Below are 21,234 nucleotides of genomic sequence, written 5' to 3' on the forward strand. Positions count from 1 at the left end.
TCAGGAAATTTAGTCACATAGAAAAAAGTGGTTTATCAAAGATATGAGGTACAAGTGGAATATAAAATTGCGTCCCTTGAACGAAATTGCAGTCAACAGAAAGAATTACACATTTAGCAAACACACTTATGCCTGTAGGAGCGCAAAGGGCACTTGACGTGAGGAAAAACCAGGTGTTTTCAATGAGCACAGATACCATTCCATATAGACCAAAGAGGGAATCAAGACAACTTACTCTAAACCTCAAAGGACTGAACTCAGCCCACTTTACACACCAGAAAAGATTATTTACTACTGGTTAGAATTTGAAAAACTATTTATCGATGTCTCTCTAGAAGAGAATCAAGTGGATGCACAGCAGCAAGCAGCTTAGCACTGAAAATCGGCTACACCCCGTGAGAAAAATAAACTGCAAAATAAAGGCAGTGAGTGACAGATAAATTCTTGGAGACTTTGTTCAGGGGCTGTCATTGAAGTTGTTTTGAGCATATATTAACACACAGAAGGATCGGACCTAACGGAGGACACTCGTGGGTCTGAGTGTCTTCATGAGCATGAGTCAGCAAATGCAGCCCTTGTAGAATAACACTGCCTTTTCCTGATTCCATGGACCCGAAATCTCCAAATGCAGACGACCCTTCGTACAGCGAACACATGCATGGGACAGCCACAGGATGCTACACCATTGGAATGGCAAAAAACAAGAAAAGCCAACTCATCTTCTCATATCGTGGGCCACGGGTTCAAGCTTCCAGCCACTTTTCTGAAAATATCCCCAATTGGGGAAGTCAGCACTTTCAAAACACTCTTACTTATAGCTTGGAATTGGTTCCATGGATGAACTACAATGGGGAAGAATAAGAGACGATGCCTATATATTTGGACAGGCACATGACGCTCTAATTTCCAAGGCTGAACAAGAATTGACCCAAGTCTAAGCTTGCTCTCAGAAGGAGAATAGGGCTTGAAAATTTCCTGCTGCTTTGGGACCAGTTCCGAAAGGGGGAAGTTGAGCAGGGGATCTCAGGGAGCCTATAATTCATCGCCCTGCAGGATGGTAAAAGGCACCTAATGTGGGAAAATGACTCGGGTTGAACCAGAGAAAAGCACTTGAGAGCTAGGCAGAATTGCAAAACTGGGATTTCAAGAGGGAGACGCGTCTTGCCTGGTAAGAACCTAGAATGTGGCAGTACTTCTTCAAACATGCCTTTGTCGAAAAAGGGTGTATGCCTTTATCCTGAATATATTCCGAATAAAGGCATACACCGTTTTTGGGCAACCAGGCAGGGGCTCGGTGCAAATCAACACTACATAGTGCTATCACTTCCCATCTAAACAAAGGGTCATCTACGAAAAGTGTAAAGACTAGAAATTCAGGGTAGCATGGAGGTAAATCGTACCCACATTTTGTGGATTCTTGGATGACCAATTGCAATCGGCACCCTGGCGAAGTCTATGGTGTATTCGAAGATAAAGTAAGTAACAAAGCTACAGCACATAGGACACTTCCACTCAAGGACGTATATTTTCAGGAAAACCAAAGAACCTCAAGTCACAGGCAACCCAACACTTACTGCTGCTCTCTTTACAAAAGCCTCGAATAGGATACAATCTAAATTTCCTTGGACGGAAAACATGGATGAAGAATATGTGATTCTTATCTACAATGATATATTACTGAGCCAGGAAATCAATGAAATAACGTCACTTGCCGCCACCGGAGTGTTCTTAGTTACAATCATTCTCAGTGAATTTAGTCACATAGAAAAAAGTGGTTTATCAAAGATATGAGGTACAGGTGGAATATAAAATTGCGTCCCTTGAACGAATTGGCAGACGACAGAGAGAATTACACATTTATCGAACACACTTATGCCTGTAGGAACGCAAAGGTCACATGAGGTGAGGAAAAACCAGGTGTTTTCAATGAGCACAGATACCATTCCATATAGACCAAGGAGGGAATCAAGACAACTTACTCTAAACCTGAAAGGACTGAACTCAGCCCACTTTACAAACCAGAAAAGATTATTGATAACTGGTCAGAATTTGAAAAACAATTTAGCGATGTCTCTCTGGAAGAGAATCTAGTGGATGCACAGCAGCAAGCAACACAGCACGGAAAATCGGCTACACCCGGTGAGAAAAATAAACTGCAAAATAAAGGCAGTGAGTGACAGGAAAATTCTTCGAGACTTCGTTCAGGGGCTGTGATTGGAGTTGTTTTCAGCATATATTAACACACAGAAAGATGGGACTTAAGGGAGGACAATCGTGGGTCTGAGTGTCTTCGTGAGCATGAGTCAGCAAATGCAGCCCTTGTAGAATAACACTGCCTTGCCCTGATTCCATTGACCCGAAATCTCCAAATGTAGACGACCCTTCTACAGCGAACACATGCATGGGTCAGCCACAGGATGCTCCCCCATTGGAACGGGAAAAAACATGAAAAGGCACCTCATCTTCTCATGTCCTGGTGCTCGGGTTCAAGCTTCCAGCCACTTTCCTGAAAATATCCCCACTTGGGGAAGTCAGCACTTTCAAAACCTTCTTTCTTATAGCTTGGAATTGGTTCCATGGATGAACTACAACGGGGAAGAATAAGACACGATGCCTATATATTTGGACAGGCATATGGTGCTCTAATTTCAACTGCTGAACAAGAATTGACTCAAGTCTAAGCTTGCTCTCAGAAGGAGAATAGGGCTTTAAAATTTCCCGCTGATTTGTGACCAGTTCCGAAAGTGGGAAGTTGAGCAGGGCATCTCAGCGAGCCTATAATTCATGGGCCTGCAGGATGGTCAAAGACACCTAATGTGGACAAATGACTTGGGTTGAGCCAGAGAAAAGAACTTGAGAGCAAGGCAGAATTGCAAAAATGGGATTTCAAGAGGGAGAAGCGTCTCGCCTGGTAAGAACCTAGAATGTGGCAGTACTTCTTCAACCATGCCTTTGTCGAAAAACGGTGTATGCCTTTATCCTGAATATATTCCGAATAAAGGCATACACCGTTTTTGGGCAACCAGGCAGGGGCTCGGTGCAAATCAACACTACATAGTGCTATCACTTCCCATCTAAACAAAGGGTCATCTACGAAAATTGTAAAGACTAGAAATTCAAGGTAGCATGGAGGTAAATCGTACCCTCATTTTGTGGATTCCAGGATGAAAAATGGCAATCGGCACCCTGGCGAAGTCTATGGTGTATTCAAAAATAATGTAAGAAACAAAGCTACAGCACATAGGACACTTCCACTCAAGGATGTATATTTTCAAGAAAACCAAAGAACCTCAGGTCACAGGCAACCCAACGTTTACTGCTTCTCTCTTTACAAAAGCCTCGACTAGGATACAATCTAAATTTCCTTGGACGGAAAACATGGATGGAGAATATGTGATTCTTATCTACAATGATATATTACTGAGCCAGGAAATCAATGAAGTAACGTCACTTGCCGCCAAAGGAGTGTTCGTAGTTACAATCATTCTCAGTAAATTTAGTCACATAGAAAAAAGTGGTTTATCAAAGATATGAGGTACAGGTGGAATACAAAATTGCGTCCCATGAATGAAATGGCAGACGAGAGAAAGCATCACACATTTAGCAAACACACTTATGCCTGTAGGAGCGCGAAGGTCACTTGAGGTGAGGAAAAACCAGGTGTTTTCAATGAGCACAGATACCATTCCATATAGACCAAAGAGGGCATCAAGACAACTTACTCTAAACCTCAAAGGACTGAACTCAGCCCGGTTTACACACCAGAAAAGATTATTTACAACTGGTTAGAATTTGAAAAACAATTTATCGATGTCTCTCTGGAAGAGAATCAAGTGGATGCACAGCAGCAAGCAACACAGCACACAAAATCGGCTACACCCCGTGAGAAAAATAAACTGCAAAATAAAGGCAGTGAGTGAGAGATAAGTTCTTCAAGACTTCGTTCAGGGGCTGTCATTGAAGTTGTTTTGAGCATATATTAACACACAGAATGATCGGACCTAAGGAAGGACACTCGTGGGTCTGAGTGTCTTCGTGAGCATGAGTCAGCAAATGCAGCCCTTGTCGAATAACACTGCCTTTTCCTGATTCCATGGACCCGAAATCTCCAAATGCAGACGACCCTTCCTACAGCGAACACATGCATGGGACAGCCACAGGACGCTACCCCATTGGAACGGCAAATAAACATGAAAAGCCACCTCATCTTCTCATATCCTGGTGCTCGGGTTCAAGCTTTCAGCCGCTTTTCTGAAAATATACCCAATTGGGGAAGTCAGCACTTTCAAAACACTCTTACTTATAACTTGGAATTGGTTCCATGGATGAACTACAATGGGGAAGAATAAGAGACGATGGCTATATATTTGGACAGGAACATGGCGCTCTAATTTCCAATGCTGAACAAGAATTGACCCAAGTCTAAGCTTGCTCTCGGAAGGAGAATTGGGCTTGAAAATTTCCTGCTGCTTTGGGACCAGTTCCGAAAGTGGGAAGTTGAGCCGGGGATCTCAGGGAGCCTATAATTCATGGCTCTGCAGGATGGTAAAAGGCACGTAATGTGGAAAAATGACTTGGGTTGAACCAGAGAAAAGAACTTGAGAGCAAGGCAGAATTGCAAAACTGGGATTTCAAGAGGGAGAAGCGTCTCGCCTGGTAAGAACCTAGGATGTGGCAGTACTTCTTCAAACATGCCTTTGTCGAAAAAGGGTGTATGCCTTTATCCTGAATATCTTTAGGATAAAGGCATACACCGTTTTTGGGCAACCAGGCAGGGGCTCTGTGCAAATCAACACTACATAATGCTATCACTTCCCATCAAAACAAAGGGTCATGTACGAAAATTGTAAAGACCAGAAATGCAGGGTAACGTGGAGGTAAATCGTACCCACATTTTGTGGATAGTGGGATGACCAATTGCAATCGGCACCCTGGCGAATTCTATGGTGTATTCGAAGATAAAGTAAGAAACAATGCTACAGCACATAGGACACTTCCATTCAAGGACGTATATTTACAGGAAAACCAAAGAACCTCAGGTCACAGGCAACCCAACGTTTACTGCTGCTCTCTTTACAAAAGCCTCGACTAGGATACAATCTAAATTTCCTTGGACGGAATACATGGATGGAGAATATGTGCTTCTTATCTACAATGATATATTACAGAGCCAGGAAATCAATGAAATAACGTCACTTGCGCCACCGGAGTGTTCTTAGTTACAATCATTCTCAGTGAATTTAGTCACATAGAAAAAAGTGGTTTATCAAAGATATGAGGTACAGGTGGAATATAAAATTGCATCCCTTGAACGAAATGGCAGACGACAGAGAGAATTACACATTTAGCAAACACACTTATGCCTGTGGGAGCGCAAAGGTCACATGAGGTGAGGAAAAACCAGGTGTTTTCAATGAGCACAAATACCATTCCATATAGACCAAGGAGGGAATCAAGACAACTTACTCTAAACCTCAAAGGACTGAACTCAGCCCACTTTACACACCAGAAAAGATTATTGACAACTGGTCAGAATTTGAAAAACAATTTATCTATGTCTCTCTGGAAGAGAATCTAGTGGATGCACAGCAACAAGCAACACAGCACGGAAAATCGGCTACACCCGGTGAGAAAAATAAACTGCAAAATAAAGGCAGTGAGTGACAGATAAATTTTTCGAGACTTCGTTCAGGGGCTGTGATTGGAGTTGTTTTCAGCATATATTCACACACAGAAAGATGGGACCTAAGGGAGGACAATCGTGGGTCTGAGTGTCTTCGTGAGCATGAGTCAGCAAATGCAGCCCTTGTAGAATAACACTGCCTTGCCCTGATTCCATTGACCCGAAATCTCCAAATGTAGACGACCCTACTACAGCAAACACATGCATGGGTCAGCCACAGGATGCTACCCCATTGGAACGGGAAAAAACATGAAAAGGCACCTCATCGTCTCATATCCTGGTGCTCGGGTTCAAGCTTCCAGCCACTTTCCTGAAAATATCCCCACTTGCGGAAGTCAGCACTTTCAAAACCTTCTTTCTTATAGCTTGGAATTGGTTCCATGGATGAACTACAACGGGGAAGAATAAGACACGATGCCTATATATTTGGACAGGCATATGGTGCTCTAATTTCAACTGCTGAACAAGAATTGACCCAAGTCTAAGCTTGCTCTCAGAAAGAGAATAGGGCTTGAAAATTTCCCGCTGATTTGTGACCAGTTCCAAAAGTGGGAAGTTGAGCAGGGGATCTCAGCGAGCCTATAATTCATGGGCCTGCAGGATGGTCAAAGACACCTAATGTGGACAAATGACTTGGGTTGAGCCAGAGAAAAGAACTTGAGAGCAAGGCAGAATTGCAAAAATGGGATTTCAAGAGGGAGACGCGTCTCGCCTGGTAAGAACATAGAATGTGGCAGTACTTCTTCAACCATGCCTTTGTCGAAAAACGGTGTATGCCTTTATCCTGAATATATTCCGAATAAAGGCATACACCGTTTTTGGGCAACCAGGCAAGGGCTCGGTGCAAATCAACACTACATAGTGCTATCACTTCCCATCTAAACAAAGGGTCATCTACGAAAAGTGTAAAGACGAGAAATTCAGGGTAGCATGGAGGTAAATCGTACCCACATTTTGTGGATTCCAGGATGAACAATGGCAATCGGCACCCTGGCGAAGTCTATGGTGTATTCAAAAATAATGTAAGAAACAAAGCTACAGCACATAGGACACTTCCACTCAAGGACGTATATTTTCAAGAAAACCAAAGAACCTCAGGTCACAGGCAACCCAACGTTTACTGCTGCTCTCTTTACAAAAGCCTCGACTAGGATACAATCTAAATTTCCTTGGACGGAAAACATGGATGGAGAATATGTGATTCTTATCTACAATGATATATTACTGAGCCAGGAAATCAATGAAATAACGTCACTTGCCGCCAAAGGAGTGTTCGTAGTTACAATCATTCTCAGTAAATTTAGTCACATAGAAAAAAGTGGTTTATCAAAGATATGAGGTACAGGTGGAATACAAAATTGCGACCCATGAATGAAATGGCAGACGAGAGAAAGCATCACACATTTAGCAAACACACTTATGCCTGTAGGAGCGCGAAGGTCACTTGAGGTGAGGAAAAACCAGGTGTTTTCAATGAGCACAGATACCATTCCATATAGACCAAAGAGGGCATCAAGACAACTTACTCTAAACCTCAAAGGACTGAACTCAGCCCGGTTTACACACCAGAAAAGATTATTTACAACTGGTTAGAATTTGAAAAACAATTTATCGATGTCTCTCTGGAAGAGAATCAAGTGGATGCACAGCAGCAAGCAACACAGCACACAAAATCGGCTACACCCCGTGAGAAAAATAAACTGCAAAATAAAGGCAGTGAGTGAGAGATAAGTTCTTCAAGACTTCGTTCAGGGGCTGTCATTGAAGTTGTTTTGAGCATATATTAACACACAGAATGATCGGACCTAAGGAAGGACACTCGTGGGTCTGAGTGTCTTCGTGAGCATGAGTCAGCAAATGCAGCCCTTGTCGAATAACACTGCCTTTTCCTGATTCCATGGACCCGAAATCTCCAAATGCAGACGACCCTTCCTACAGCGAACACATGCATGGGACAGCCACAGGACGCTACCCCATTGGAACGGCAAATAAACATGAAAAGCCACCTCATCTTCTCATATCCTGGTGCTCGGGTTCAAGCTTTCGGCCGCTTTTCTGAAAATATACCCAATTGGGGAAGTCAGCACTTTCAAAACACTCTTACTTATAACTTGGAATTGGTTCCATGGATGAACTACAATGGGGAAGAATAAGAGACGATGGCTATATATTTGGACAGGAACATGGCGCTCTAATTTCCAATGCTGAACAAGAATTGACCCAAGTCTAAGCTTGCTCTCGGAAGGAGAATTGGGCTTGAAAATTTCCTGCTGCTTTGGTACCAGTTCCGAAAGTGGGAAGTTGAGCCGGGGATCTCAGGGAGCCTATAATTCATGGGCCTGCAGGATGGTAAAAGGCACGTAATGTGGAAAAATGACTTGGGTTGAACCAGAGAAAAGAACTTGAGAGCAAGGCAGAATTGCAAAACTGGGATTTCAAGAGGGAGAAGCGTCTCGCCTGGTAAGAACCTAGGATGTGGCAGTACTTCTTCAAACATGCCTTTGTCGAAAAAGGGTGTATGCCTTTATCCTGAATATCTTTAGGATAAAGGCATACACCGTTTTTGGGCAACCAGGCAGGGGCTCTGTGCAAATCAACACTACATAATGCTATCACTTCCCATCAAAACAAAGGGTCATGTACGAAAAGTGTAAAGACCAGAAATGCAGGGTAACGTGGAGGTAAATCGTACCCACATTTTGTGGATTGTGGGATGACCAATTGCAATCGGCACCCTGGCGAATTCTATGGTGTATTCGAAGATAAAGTAAGAAACAATGCTACAGCACATAGGACACTTCCATTCAAGGACGTATATTTACAGGAAAACCAAAGAACCTCAGGTCACAGGCAACCCAACGTTTACTGCTGCTCTCTTTACAAAAGCCTCGACTAGGATACAATCTAAATTTCCTTGGACGGAATACATGGATGGAGAATATGTGCTTCTTATCTACAATGATATATTACAGAGCCAGGAAATCAATGAAATAACGTCACTTGGGGCCACCGGAGTGTTCTTAGTTACAATCATTCTCAGTGAATTTAGTCACATAGAAAAAAGTGGTTTATCAAAGATATGAGGTACAGGTGGAATATAAAATTGCATCCCTTGAACGAAATGGCAGACGACAGAGAGAATTACACATTTAGCAAACACACTTATGCCTGTGGGAGCGCAAAGGTCACATGAGGTGAGGAAAAACCAGGTGTTTTCAATGAGCACAAATACCATTCCATATAGACCAAGGAGGGAATCAAGACAACTTACTCTAAACCTCAAAGGACTGAACTCAGCCCACTTTACACACCAGAAAAGATTATTGACAACTGGTCAGAATTTGAAAAACAATTTATCTATGTCTCTCTGGAAGAGAATCTAGTGGATGCACAGCAGCAAGCAACACAGCACGGAAAATCGGCTACACCCGGTGAGAAAAATAAACTGCAAAATAAAGGCAGTGAGTGACAGATAAATTCTTCGAGACTTCGTTCAGGGGCTGTGATTGGAGTTGTTTTCAGCATATATTCACACACAGAATGGTGGGACCTAAGGGAGGACAATCGTTGGTCTGAGCGTCTTCGTGAGCATGAGTCAGCAAATGCAGCCCTTGTAGAATAACACTGCCTTGCCCTGATTCCATGGACCCGAAATCTCCCAATGTAGACGACCTTTCTACAGTGAACACATGCATGGGTCAGCCACAGGATGCTACCCCATTGGAACGGGAAAAAACATGAAAAGGCACCTCATCGTCTCATATCCTGGTGCTCGGGTTCAAGCTTCCAGCCACTTTCCTGAAAATATCCCCACTTGCGGAAGTCAGCACTTTCAAAACCTTCTTTCTTATAGCTTGGAATTGGTTCCATGGATGAACTACAACGGGGAAGAATAAGACACGATGCCTATATATTTGGACAGGCATATGGTGCTCTAATTTCAACTGCTGAACAAGAATTGACCCAAGTCTAAGCTTGCTCTCAGAAAGAGAATAGGGCTTGAAAATTTCCCGCTGATTTGTGACCAGTTCCAAAAGTGGGAAGTTGAGCAGGGGATCTCAGCGAGCCTATAATTCATGGGCCTGCAGGATGGTCAAAGACACCTAATGTGGACAAATGACTTGGGTTGAGCCAGAGAAAAGAACTTGAGAGCAAGGCAGAATTGCAAAAATGGGATTTCAAGAGGGAGACGCGTCTCGCCTGGTAAGAACATAGAATGTGGCAGTACTTCTTCAACCATGCCTTTGTCGAAAAACGGTGTATGCCTTTATCCTGAATATATTCCGAATAAAGGCATACACCGTTTTTGGGCAACCAGGCAAGGGCTCGGTGCAAATCAACACTACATAGTGCTATCACTTCCCATCTAAACAAAGGGTCATCTACGAAAAGTGTAAAGACGAGAAATTCAGGGTAGCATGGAGGTAAATCGTACCCACATTTTGTGGATTCCAGGATGAACAATGGCAATCGGCACCCTGGCGAAGTCTATGGTGTATTCAAAAATAATGTAAGAAACAAAGCTACAGCACATAGGACACTTCCACTCAAGGACGTATATTTTCAAGAAAACCAAAGAACCTCAGGTCACAGGCAACCCAACGTTTACTGCTGCTCTCTTTACAAAAGCCTCGACTAGGATACAATCTAAATTTCCTTGGACGGAAAACATGGATGGAGAATATGTGATTCTTATCTACAATGATATATTACTGAGCCAGGAAATCAATGAAATAACGTCAATTGCCGCCAAAGGAGTGTTCGTAGTTACAATCATTCTCAGTAAATTTAGTCACATAGAAAAAAGTGGTTTATCAAAGATATGAGGTACAGGTGGAATACAAAATTGCGACCCATGAATGAAATGGCAGACGAGAGAAAGCATCACACATTTAGCAAACACACTTATGCCTGTAGGAGCGCGAAGGTCACTTGAGGTGAGGAAAAAACAGGTGTTTTCAATGAGCACAGATACCATTCCATATAGACCAAAGAGGGAATCAAGACAACTTACTCTAAACCTCAAAGGCCTGAACTCAGCCCATTTTACACACCAGAAAAGATTATTTACAACTGGTTAGAATTTGAAAAACAATTTATCGATGTCTCTCTGGAAGAGAATCAAGTGGATGCACAGCAGCAAGCAACACAGCACTGAAAATCGGCTACACCCCGTGAGAAAAATAAACTGCAAAATAAAGGCAGTGAGTGAGAGATAAATTCTTCGAGACTTCGTTCAGGGGCTGTCATTGAAGTTGTTTTGAGCATATATTAACACACAGAATGATCGGACCTAAGGAAGGACACTCGTGGGTCTGAGTGTCTTCGTGAGCATGAGTCAGCAAATGCAGCCCTTGTCGAATAACACTGCCTTTTCCTGATTCCATGGACCCGAAATCTCCAAATGCAGACGACCCTTCCTACAGCGAACACATGCATGGGACAGCCACAGGACGCTACCCCATTGGAACGGCAAATAAACATGAAAAGCCACCTCATCTTCTCATATCCTGGTGCTCGGGTTCAAGCTTTCAGCCGCTTTTCTGAAAATATACCCAATTGGGGAAGTCAGCACTTTCAAAACACTCTTACTTATAACTTGGAATTGGTTCCATGGATGAACTACAATGGGGAAGAATAAGAGACGATGGCTATATATTTGGACAGGCACATGGCGCTCTAATTTCCAATGCTGAACAAGAATTGACCCAAGTCTAAGCTTGCTCTCGGAAGGAGAATTGGGCTTGAAAATTTCCTGCTGCTTTGGGACCAGTTCCGAAAGTGGGAAGTTGAGCCGGGGATCTCACGGAGCCTATAATTCATGGCCCTGCAGGATGGTAAAAGGCACGTAATGTGGAAAAATGACTTGGGTTGAACCAGAGAAAAGAACTTGAGAGCAAGGCAGAATTGCAAAACTGGGATTTCAAGAGGGAGAAGCGTCTCGCCTGGTAAGAACCTAGAATGTGGCAGTACTTCTTCAAACATGCCTTTGTCGAAAAAGGGTGTATGCCTTTATCCTGAATATCTTTAGGATAAAGGCATACACCGTTTTTGGGCAACCAGGCAGGGGCTCTGTGCAAATCAACACTACATAATGCTATCACTTCCCATCAAAACAAAGGGTCATGTACGAAAAGTGTAAAGACCAGAAATGCAGGGTAACGTGGAGGTAAATCGTACCCACATTTTGTGGATTGTGGGATGACCAATTGCAATCGGCACCCTGGCGAATTCTATGGTGTATTCGAAGATAAAGTAAGAAACAATGCTACAGCACATAGGACACTTCCATTCAAGGACGTATATTTTCAGGAAAACCAAAGAACCTCAGGTCACAGGCAACCCAACGTTTACTGCTGCTCTCTTTACAAAAGCCTCGACTAGGATACAATCTAAATTTCCTTGGACGGAATACATGGATGGAGAATATGTGCTTCTTATCTACAATGATATATTACAGAGCCAGGAAATCAATGAAATAACGTCACTTGGCGCCACCGGAGTGTTCTTAGTTACAATCATTCTCAGTGAATTTAGTCACATAGAAAAAAGTGGTTTATCAAAGATATGAGGTACAGGTGGAATATAAAATTGCGTCCCTTGAACGAAATGGCAGACGACAGAGAGAATTACACATTTAGCAAACACACTTATGCCTGTGGGAGCGCAAAGGTCACATGAGGTGAGGAAAAACCAGGTGTTTTCAATGAGCACAAATACCATTCCATATAGACCAAGGAGTGAATCAAGACAACTTACTCTAAACCTCAAAGGACTGAACTCAGCCCACTTTACACACCAGAAAAGATTATTGACCACTGGTCAGAATTTGAAAAACAATTTATCTATGTCTCTCTGGAAGAGAATCTAGTGGATGCACAGCAACAAGCAACACAGCACGGAAAATCGGCTACACCCGGTGAGAAAAATAAACTGCAAAATAAAGGCAGTGAGTGACAGATAAATTTTTCGAGACTTCGTTCAGGGGCTGTGATTGGAGTTGTTTTCAGCATATATTCACACACAGAAAGATGGGACCTAAGGGAGGACAATCGTGGGTCTGAGTGTCTTCGTGAGCATGAGTCAGCAAATGCAGCCCTTGTAGAATAACACTGCCTTGCCCTGATTCCATTGACCCGAAATCTCCAAATGTAGACGACCCTTCTACAGCAAACACATGCATGGGTCAGCCACAGGATGCTACCCCATTGGAACGGGAAAAAACATGAAAAGGCACCTCATCGTCTCATATCCTGGTGCTCGGGTTCAAGCTTCCAGCCACTTTCCTGAAAATATCCCCACTTGCGGAAGTCAGCACTTTCAAAACCTTCTTTCTTATAGCTTGGAATTGGTTCCATGGATGAACTACAACGGGGAAGAATAAGACACGATGCCTATATATTTGGACAGGCATATGGTGCTCTAATTTCAACTGCTGAACAAGAATTGACCCAAGTCTAAGCTTGCTCTCAGAAAGAGAATAGGGCTTGAAAATTTCCCGCTGATTTGTGACCAGTTCCAAAAGTGGGAAGTTGAGCAGGGGATCTCAGCGAGCCTATAATTCATGGGCCTGCAGGATGGTCAAAGACACCTAATGTGGACAAATGACTTGGGTTGAGCCAGAGAAAAGAACTTGAGAGCAAGGCAGAATTGCAAAAATGGGATTTCAAGAGGGAGACGCGTCTCGCCTGGTAAGAACATAGAATGTGGCAGTACTTCTTCAACCATGCCTTTGTCGAAAAACGGTGTATGCCTTTATCCTGAATATATTCCGAATAAAGGCATACACCGTTTTTGGGCAACCAGGCAAGGGCTCGGTGCAAATCAACACTACATAGTGCTATCACTTCCCATCTAAACAAAGGGTCATCTACGAAAAGTGTAAAGACGAGAAATTCAGGGTAGCATGGAGGTAAATCGTACCCACATTTTGTGGATTCCAGGATGAACAATGGCAATCGGCACCCTGGCGAAGTCTATGGTGTATTCAAAAATAATGTAAGAAACAAAGCTACAGCACATAGGACACTTCCACTCAAGGACGTATATTTTCAAGAAAACCAAAGAACCTCAGGTCACAGGCAACCCAACGTTTACTGCTGCTCTCTTTACAAAAGCCTCGACTAGGATACAATCTAAATTTCCTTGGACGGAAAACATGGATGGAGAATATGTGATTCTTATCTACAATGATATATTACTGAGCCAGGAAATCAATGAAATAACGTCACTTGCCGCCAAAGGAGTGTTCGTAGTTACAATCATTCTCAGTAAATTTAGTCACATAGAAAAAAGTGGTTTATCAAAGATATGAGGTACAGGTGGAATACAAAATTGCGACCCATGAATGAAATGGCAGACGAGAGAAAGCATCACACATTTAGCAAACACACTTATGCCTGTAGGAGCGCGAAGGTCACTTGAGGTGAGGAAAAACCAGGTGTTTTCAATGAGCACAGATACCATTCCATATAGACCAAAGAGGGCATCAAGACAACTTACTCTAAACCTCAAAGGACTGAACTCAGCCCGGTTTACACACCAGAAAAGATTATTTACAACTGGTTAGAATTTGAAAAACAATTTATCGATGTCTCTCTGGAAGAGAATCAAGTGGATGCACAGCAGCAAGCAACACAGCACACAAAATCGGCTACACCCCGTGAGAAAAATAAACTGCAAAATAAAGGCAGTGAGTGAGAGATAAGTTCTTCAAGACTTCGTTCAGGGGCTGTCATTGAAGTTGTTTTGAGCATATATTAACACACAGAATGATCGGACCTAAGGAAGGACACTCGTGGGTCTGAGTGTCTTCGTGAGCATGAGTCAGCAAATGCAGCCCTTGTCGAATAACACTGCCTTTTCCTGATTCCATGGACCCGAAATCTCCAAATGCAGACGACCCTTCCTACAGCGAACACATGCATGGGACAGCCACAGGACGCTACCCCATTGGAACGGCAAATAAACATGAAAAGCCACCTCATCTTCTCATATCCTGGTGCTCGGGTTCAAGCTTTCAGCCGCTTTTCTGAAAATATACCCAATTGGGGAAGTCAGCACTTTCAAAACACTCTTACTTATAACTTGGAATTGGTTCCATGGATGAACTACAATGGGGAAGAATAAGAGACGATGGCTATATATTTGGACAGGAACATGGCGCTCTAATTTCCAATGCTGAACAAGAATTGACCCAAGTCTAAGCTTGCTCTCGGAAGGAGAATTGGGCTTGAAAATTTCCTGCTGCTTTGGGACCAGTTCCGAAAGTGGGAAGTTGAGCCGGGGATCTCAGGGAGCCTATAATTCATGGGCCTGCAGGATGGTAAAAGGCACGTAATGTGGAAAAATGACTTGGGTTGAACCAGAGAAAAGAACTTGAGAGCAAGGCAGAATTGCAAAACTGGGATTTCAAGAGGGAGAAGCGTCTCGCCTGGTAAGAACCTAGGATGTGGCAGTACTTCTTCAAACATGCCTTTGTCGAAAAAGGGTGTATGCCTTTATCCTGAATATCTTTAGGATAAAGGCATACACCGTTTTTGGGCAACCAGGCAGGGGCTCTGTGCAAATCAACACTACATAATGCTATCACTTCCCATCAAAACAAAGGGTCATGTACGAAAAGTGTAAAGACCAGAAATGCAGGGTAACGTGGAGGTAAATCGTACCCACATTTTGTGGATTGTGGGATGACCAATTGCAATCGGCACCCTGGCGAATTCTATGGTGTATTCGAAGATAAAGTAAGAAACAATGCTACAGCACATAGGACACTTCCATTCAAGGACGTATATTTACAGGAAAACCAAAGAACCTCAGGTCACAGGCAACCCAACGTTTACTGCTGCTCTCTTTACAAAAGCCTCGACTAGGATACAATCTAAATTTCCTTGGACGGAATACATGGATGGAGAATATGTGCTTCTTATCTACAATGATATATTACAGAGCCAGGAAATCAATGAAATAACGTCACTTGGGGCCACCGGAGTGTTCTTAGTTACAATCATTCTCAGTGAATTTAGTCACATAGAAAAAAGTGGTTTATCAAAGATATGAGGTACAGGTGGAATATAAAATTGCATCCCTTGAACGAAATGGCAGACGACAGAGAGAATTACACATTTAGCAAACACACTTATGCCTGTGGGAGCGCAAAGGTCACATGAGGTGAGGAAAAACCAGGTGTTTTCAATGAGCACAAATACCATTCCATATAGACCAAGGAGGGAATCAAGACAACTTACTCTAAACCTCAAAGGACTGAACTCAGCCCACTTTACACACCAGAAAAGATTATTGACAACTGGTCAGAATTTGAAAAACAATTTATCTATGTCTCTCTGGAAGAGAATCTAGTGGATGCACAGCAGCAAGCAACACAGCACGGAAAATCGGCTACACCCGGTGAGAAAAATAAACTGCAAAATAAAGGCAGTGAGTGACAGATAAATTTTTCGAGACTTCGTTCAGGGGCTGTGATTGGAGTTGTTTTCAGCATATATTCACACACAGAAAGATGGGACCTAAGGGAGGACAATCGTGGGTCTGAGTGTCTTCGTGAGCATGAGTCAGCAAATGCAGCCCTTGTAGAATAACACTGCCTTGCCCTGATTCCATTGACCCGAAATCTCCAAATGTAGACGACCCTTCTACAGCAAACACATGCATGGGTCAGCCACAGGATGCTACCCCATTGGAACGGGAAAAAACATGAAAAGGCACCTCATCGTCTCATATCCTGGTGCTCGGGTTCAAGCTTCCAGCCACTTTCCTGAAAATATCCCCACTTGCGGAAGTCAGCACTTTCAAAACCTTCTTTCTTATAGCTTGGAATTGGTTCCATGGATGAACTACAACGGGGAAGAATAAGACACGATGCCTATATATTTGGACAGGCATATGGTGCTCTAATTTCAACTGCTGAACAAGAATTGACCCAAGTCTAAGCTTGCTCTCAGAAAGAGAATAGGGCTTGAAAATTTCCCGCTGATTTGTGACCAGTTCCAAAAGTGGGAAGTTGAGCAGGGGATCTCAGCGAGCCTATAATTCATGGGCCTGCAGGATGGTCAAAGACACCTAATGTGGACAAATGACTTGGGTTGAGCCAGAGAAAAGAACTTGAGAGCAAGGCAGAATTGCAAAAATGGGATTTCAAGAGGGAGACGCGTCTCGCCTGGTAAGAACATAGAATGTGGCAGTACTTCTTCAACCATGCCTTTGTCGAAAAACGGTGTATGCCTTTATCCTGAATATATTCCGAATAAAGGCATACACCGTTTTTGGGCAACCAGGCAAGGGCTCGGTGCAAATCAACACTACATAGTGCTATCACTTCCCATCTAAACAAAGGGTCATCTACGAAAAGTGTAAAGACGAGAAATTCAGGGTAGCATGGAGGTAAATCGTACCCACATTTTGTGGATTCCAGGATGAACAATGGCAATCGGCACCCTGGCGAAGTCTATGGTGTATTCAAAAATAATGTAAGAAACAAAGCTACAGCACATAGGACACTTCCACTCAAGGACGTATATTTTCAAGAAAACCAAAGAACCTCAGGTCACAGGCAACCCAACGTTTACTGCTGCTCTCTTTACAAAAGCCTCGACTAGGATACAATCTAAATTTCCTTGGACGGAAAACATGGATGGAGAATATGTGATTCTTATCTACAATGATATATTACTGAGCCAGGAAATCAATGAAATAACGTCACTTGCCGCCAAAGGAGTGTTCGTAGTTACAATCATTCTCAGTAAATTTAGTCACATAGAAAAAAGTGGTTTATCAAAGATATGAGGTACAGGTGGAATACAAAATTGCGACCCATGAATGAAATGGCAGACGAGAGAAAGCATCACACATTTAGCAAACACACTTATGCCTGTAGGAGCGCGAAGGTCACTTGAGGTGAGGAAAAAACAGGTGTTTTCAATGAGCACAGATACCATTCCATATAGACCAAAGAGGGAATCAAGACAACTTACTCTAAACCTCAAAGGCCTGAACTCAGCCCATTTTACACACCAGAAAAGATTATTTACAACTGGTTAGAATTTGAAAAACAATTTATCGATGTCTCTCTGGAAGAGAATCAAGTGGATGCACAGCCGCAAGCAACACAGCACTGAAAATCGGCTACACCCCGTGAGAAAAATAAACTGCAAAATAAAGGCAGTGAGTGAGAGATAAATTCTTCGAGACTTCGTTCAGGGGCTGTCATTGAAGTTGTTTTGAGCATATATTAACACACAGAATGATCGGACCTAAGGAAGGACACTCGTGGGTCTGAGTGTCTTCGTGAGCATGAGTCAGCAAATGCAGCCCTTGTCGAATAACACTGCCTTTTCCTGATTCCATGGACCCGAAATCTCCAAATGCAGACGACCCTTCCTACAGCGAACACATGCATGGGACAGCCACAGGACGCTACCCCATTGGAACGGCAAATAAACATGAAAAGCCACCTCATCTTCTCATATCCTGGTGCTCGGGTTCAAGCTTTCAGCCGCTTTTCTGAAAATATACCCAATTGGGGAAGTCAGCACTTTCAAAACACTCTTACTTATAACTTGGAATTGGTTCCATGGATGAACTACAATGGGGAAGAATAAGAGACGATGGCTATATATTTGGACAGGCACATGGCGCTCTAATTTCCAATGCTGAACAAGAATTGACCCAAGTCTAAGCTTGCTCTCGGAAGGAGAATTGGGCTTGAAAATTTCCTGCTGCTTTGGGACCAGTTCCGAAAGTGGGAAGTTGAGCCGGGGATCTCACGGAGCCTATAATTCATGGCCCTGCAGGATGGTAAAAGGCACGTAATGTGGAAAAATGACTTGGGTTGAACCAGAGAAAAGAACTTGAGAGCAAGGCAGAATTGCAAAACTGGGATTTCAAGAGGGAGAAGCGTCTCGCCTGGTAAGAACCTAGAATGTGGCAGTACTTCTTCAAACATGCCTTTGTCGAAAAAGGGTGTATGCCTTTATCCTGAATATCTTTAGGATAAAGGCATACACCGTTTTTGGGCAACCAGGCAGGGGCTCTGTGCAAATCAACACTACATAATGCTATCACTTCCCATCAAAACAAAGGGTCATGTACGAAAAGTGTAAAGACCAGAAATGCAGGGTAACGTGGAGGTAAATCGTACCCACATTTTGTGGATTGTGGGATGACCAATTGCAATCGGCACCCTGGCGAATTCTATGGTGTATTCGAAGATAAAGTAAGAAACAATGCTACAGCACATAGGACACTTCCATTCAAGGACGTATATTTTCAGGAAAACCAAAGAACCTCAGGTCACAGGCAACCCAACGTTTACTGCTGCTCTCTTTACAAAAGCCTCGACTAGGATACAATCTAAATTTCCTTGGACGGAATACATGGATGGAGAATATGTGCTTCTTATCTACAATGATATATTACAGAGCCAGGAAATCAATGAAATAACGTCACTTGGCGCCACCGGAGTGTTCTTAGTTACAATCATTCTCAGTGAATTTAGTCACATAGAAAAAAGTGGTTTATCAAAGATATGAGGTACAGGTGGAATATAAAATTGCGTCCCTTGAACGAAATGGCAGACGACAGAGAGAATTACACATTTAGCAAACACACTTATGCCTGTGGGAGCGCAAAGGTCACATGAGGTGAGGAAAAACCAGGTGTTTTCAATGAGCACAAATACCATTCCATATAGACCAAGGAGGGAATCAAGACAACTTACTCTAAACCTCAAAGGACTGAACTCAGCCCACTTTACACACCAGAAAAGATTATTGACAACTGGTCAGAATTTGAAAAACAATTTATCTATGTCTCTCTGGAAGAGAATCTAGTGGATGCACAGCAGCAAGCAACACAGCACGGAAAATCGGCTACACCCGGTGAGAAAAATAAACTGCAAAATAAAGGCAGTGAGTGACAGATAAATTTTTCGAGACTTCGTTCAGGGGCTGTGATTGGAGTTGTTTTCAGCATATATTCACACACAGAAAGATGGGACCTAAGGGAGGACAATCGTGGGTCTGAGTGTCTTCGTGAGCATGAGTCAGCAAATGCAGCCCTTGTAGAATAACACTGCCTTGCCCTGATTCCATTGACCCGAAATCTCCAAATGTAGACGACCCTTCTACAGCAAACACATGCATGGGTCAGCCACAGGATGCTACCCCATTGGAACGGGAAAAAACATGAAAAGGCACCTCATCGTCTCATATCCTGGTGCTCGGGTTCAAGCTTCCAGCCACTTTCCTGAAAATATCCCCACTTGCGGAAGTCAGCACTTTCAAAACCTTCTTTCTTATAGCTTGGAATTGGTTCCATGGATGAACTACAACGGGGAAGAATAAGACACGATGCCTATATATTTGGACAGGCATATGGTGCTCTAATTTCAACTGCTGAACAAGAATTGACCCAAGTCTAAGCTTGCTCTCAGAAAGAGAATAGGGCTTGAAAATTTCCCGCTGATTTGTGACCAGTTCCAAAAGTGGGAAGTTGAGCAGGGGATCTCAGCGAGCCTATAATTCATGGGCCTGCAGGATGGTCAAAGACACCTAATGTGGACAAATGACTTGGGTTGAGCCAGAGAAAAGAACTTGAGAGCAAGGCAGAATTGCAAAAATGGGATTTCAAGAGGGAGACGCGTCTCGCCTGGTAAGAACATAGAATGTGGCAGTACTTCTTCAACCATGCCTTTGTCGAAAAACGGTGTATGCCTTTATCCTGAATATATTCCGAATAAAGGCATACACCGTTTTTGGGCAACCAGGCAAGGGCTCGGTGCAAATCAACACTACATAGTGCTATCACTTACCATCTAAACAAAGGGTCATCTACGAAAAGTGTAAAGACGAGAAATTCAGGGTAGCATGGAGGTAAATCGTACCCACATTTTGTGGATTCCAGGATGAACAATGGCAATCGGCACCCTGGCGAAGTCTATGGTGTATTCAAAAATAATGTAAGAAACAAAGCTACAGCACATAGGACACTTCCACTCAAGGACGTATATTTTCAAGAAAACCAAAGAAACTCAGGTCACAGGCAACCCAACGTTTACTGCTGCTCTCTTTACAAAAGCCTCGACTAGGATACAATCTAAATTTCCTTGGACGGAAAACATGGATGGAGAATATGTGATTCTTATCTACAATGATATATTACTGAGCCAGGAAATCAATGAAATAACGTCACTTGCCGCCAAAGGAGTGTTCGTAGTTACAATCATTCTCAGTAAATTTAGTCACATAGAAAAAAGTGGTTTATCAAAGATATGAGGTACAGGTGGAATACAAAATTGCGACCCATGAATGAAATGGCAGACGAGAGAAAGCATCACACATTTAGCAAACACACTTATGCCTGTAGGAGCGCGAAGGTCACTTGAGGTGAGGAAAAAACAGGTGTTTTCAATGAGCACAGATACCATTCCATATAGACCAAAGAGGGAATCAAGACAACTTACTCTAAACCTCAAAGGCCTGAACTCAGCCCATTTTACACACCAGAAAAGATTATTTACAACTGGTTAGAATTTG

This window comes from Kogia breviceps, chromosome 20 (assembly GCF_026419965.1).
Source record: "Kogia breviceps isolate mKogBre1 chromosome 20, mKogBre1 haplotype 1, whole genome shotgun sequence".
Classification (NCBI taxonomy): domain Eukaryota; kingdom Metazoa; phylum Chordata; class Mammalia; order Artiodactyla; family Physeteridae; genus Kogia; species Kogia breviceps.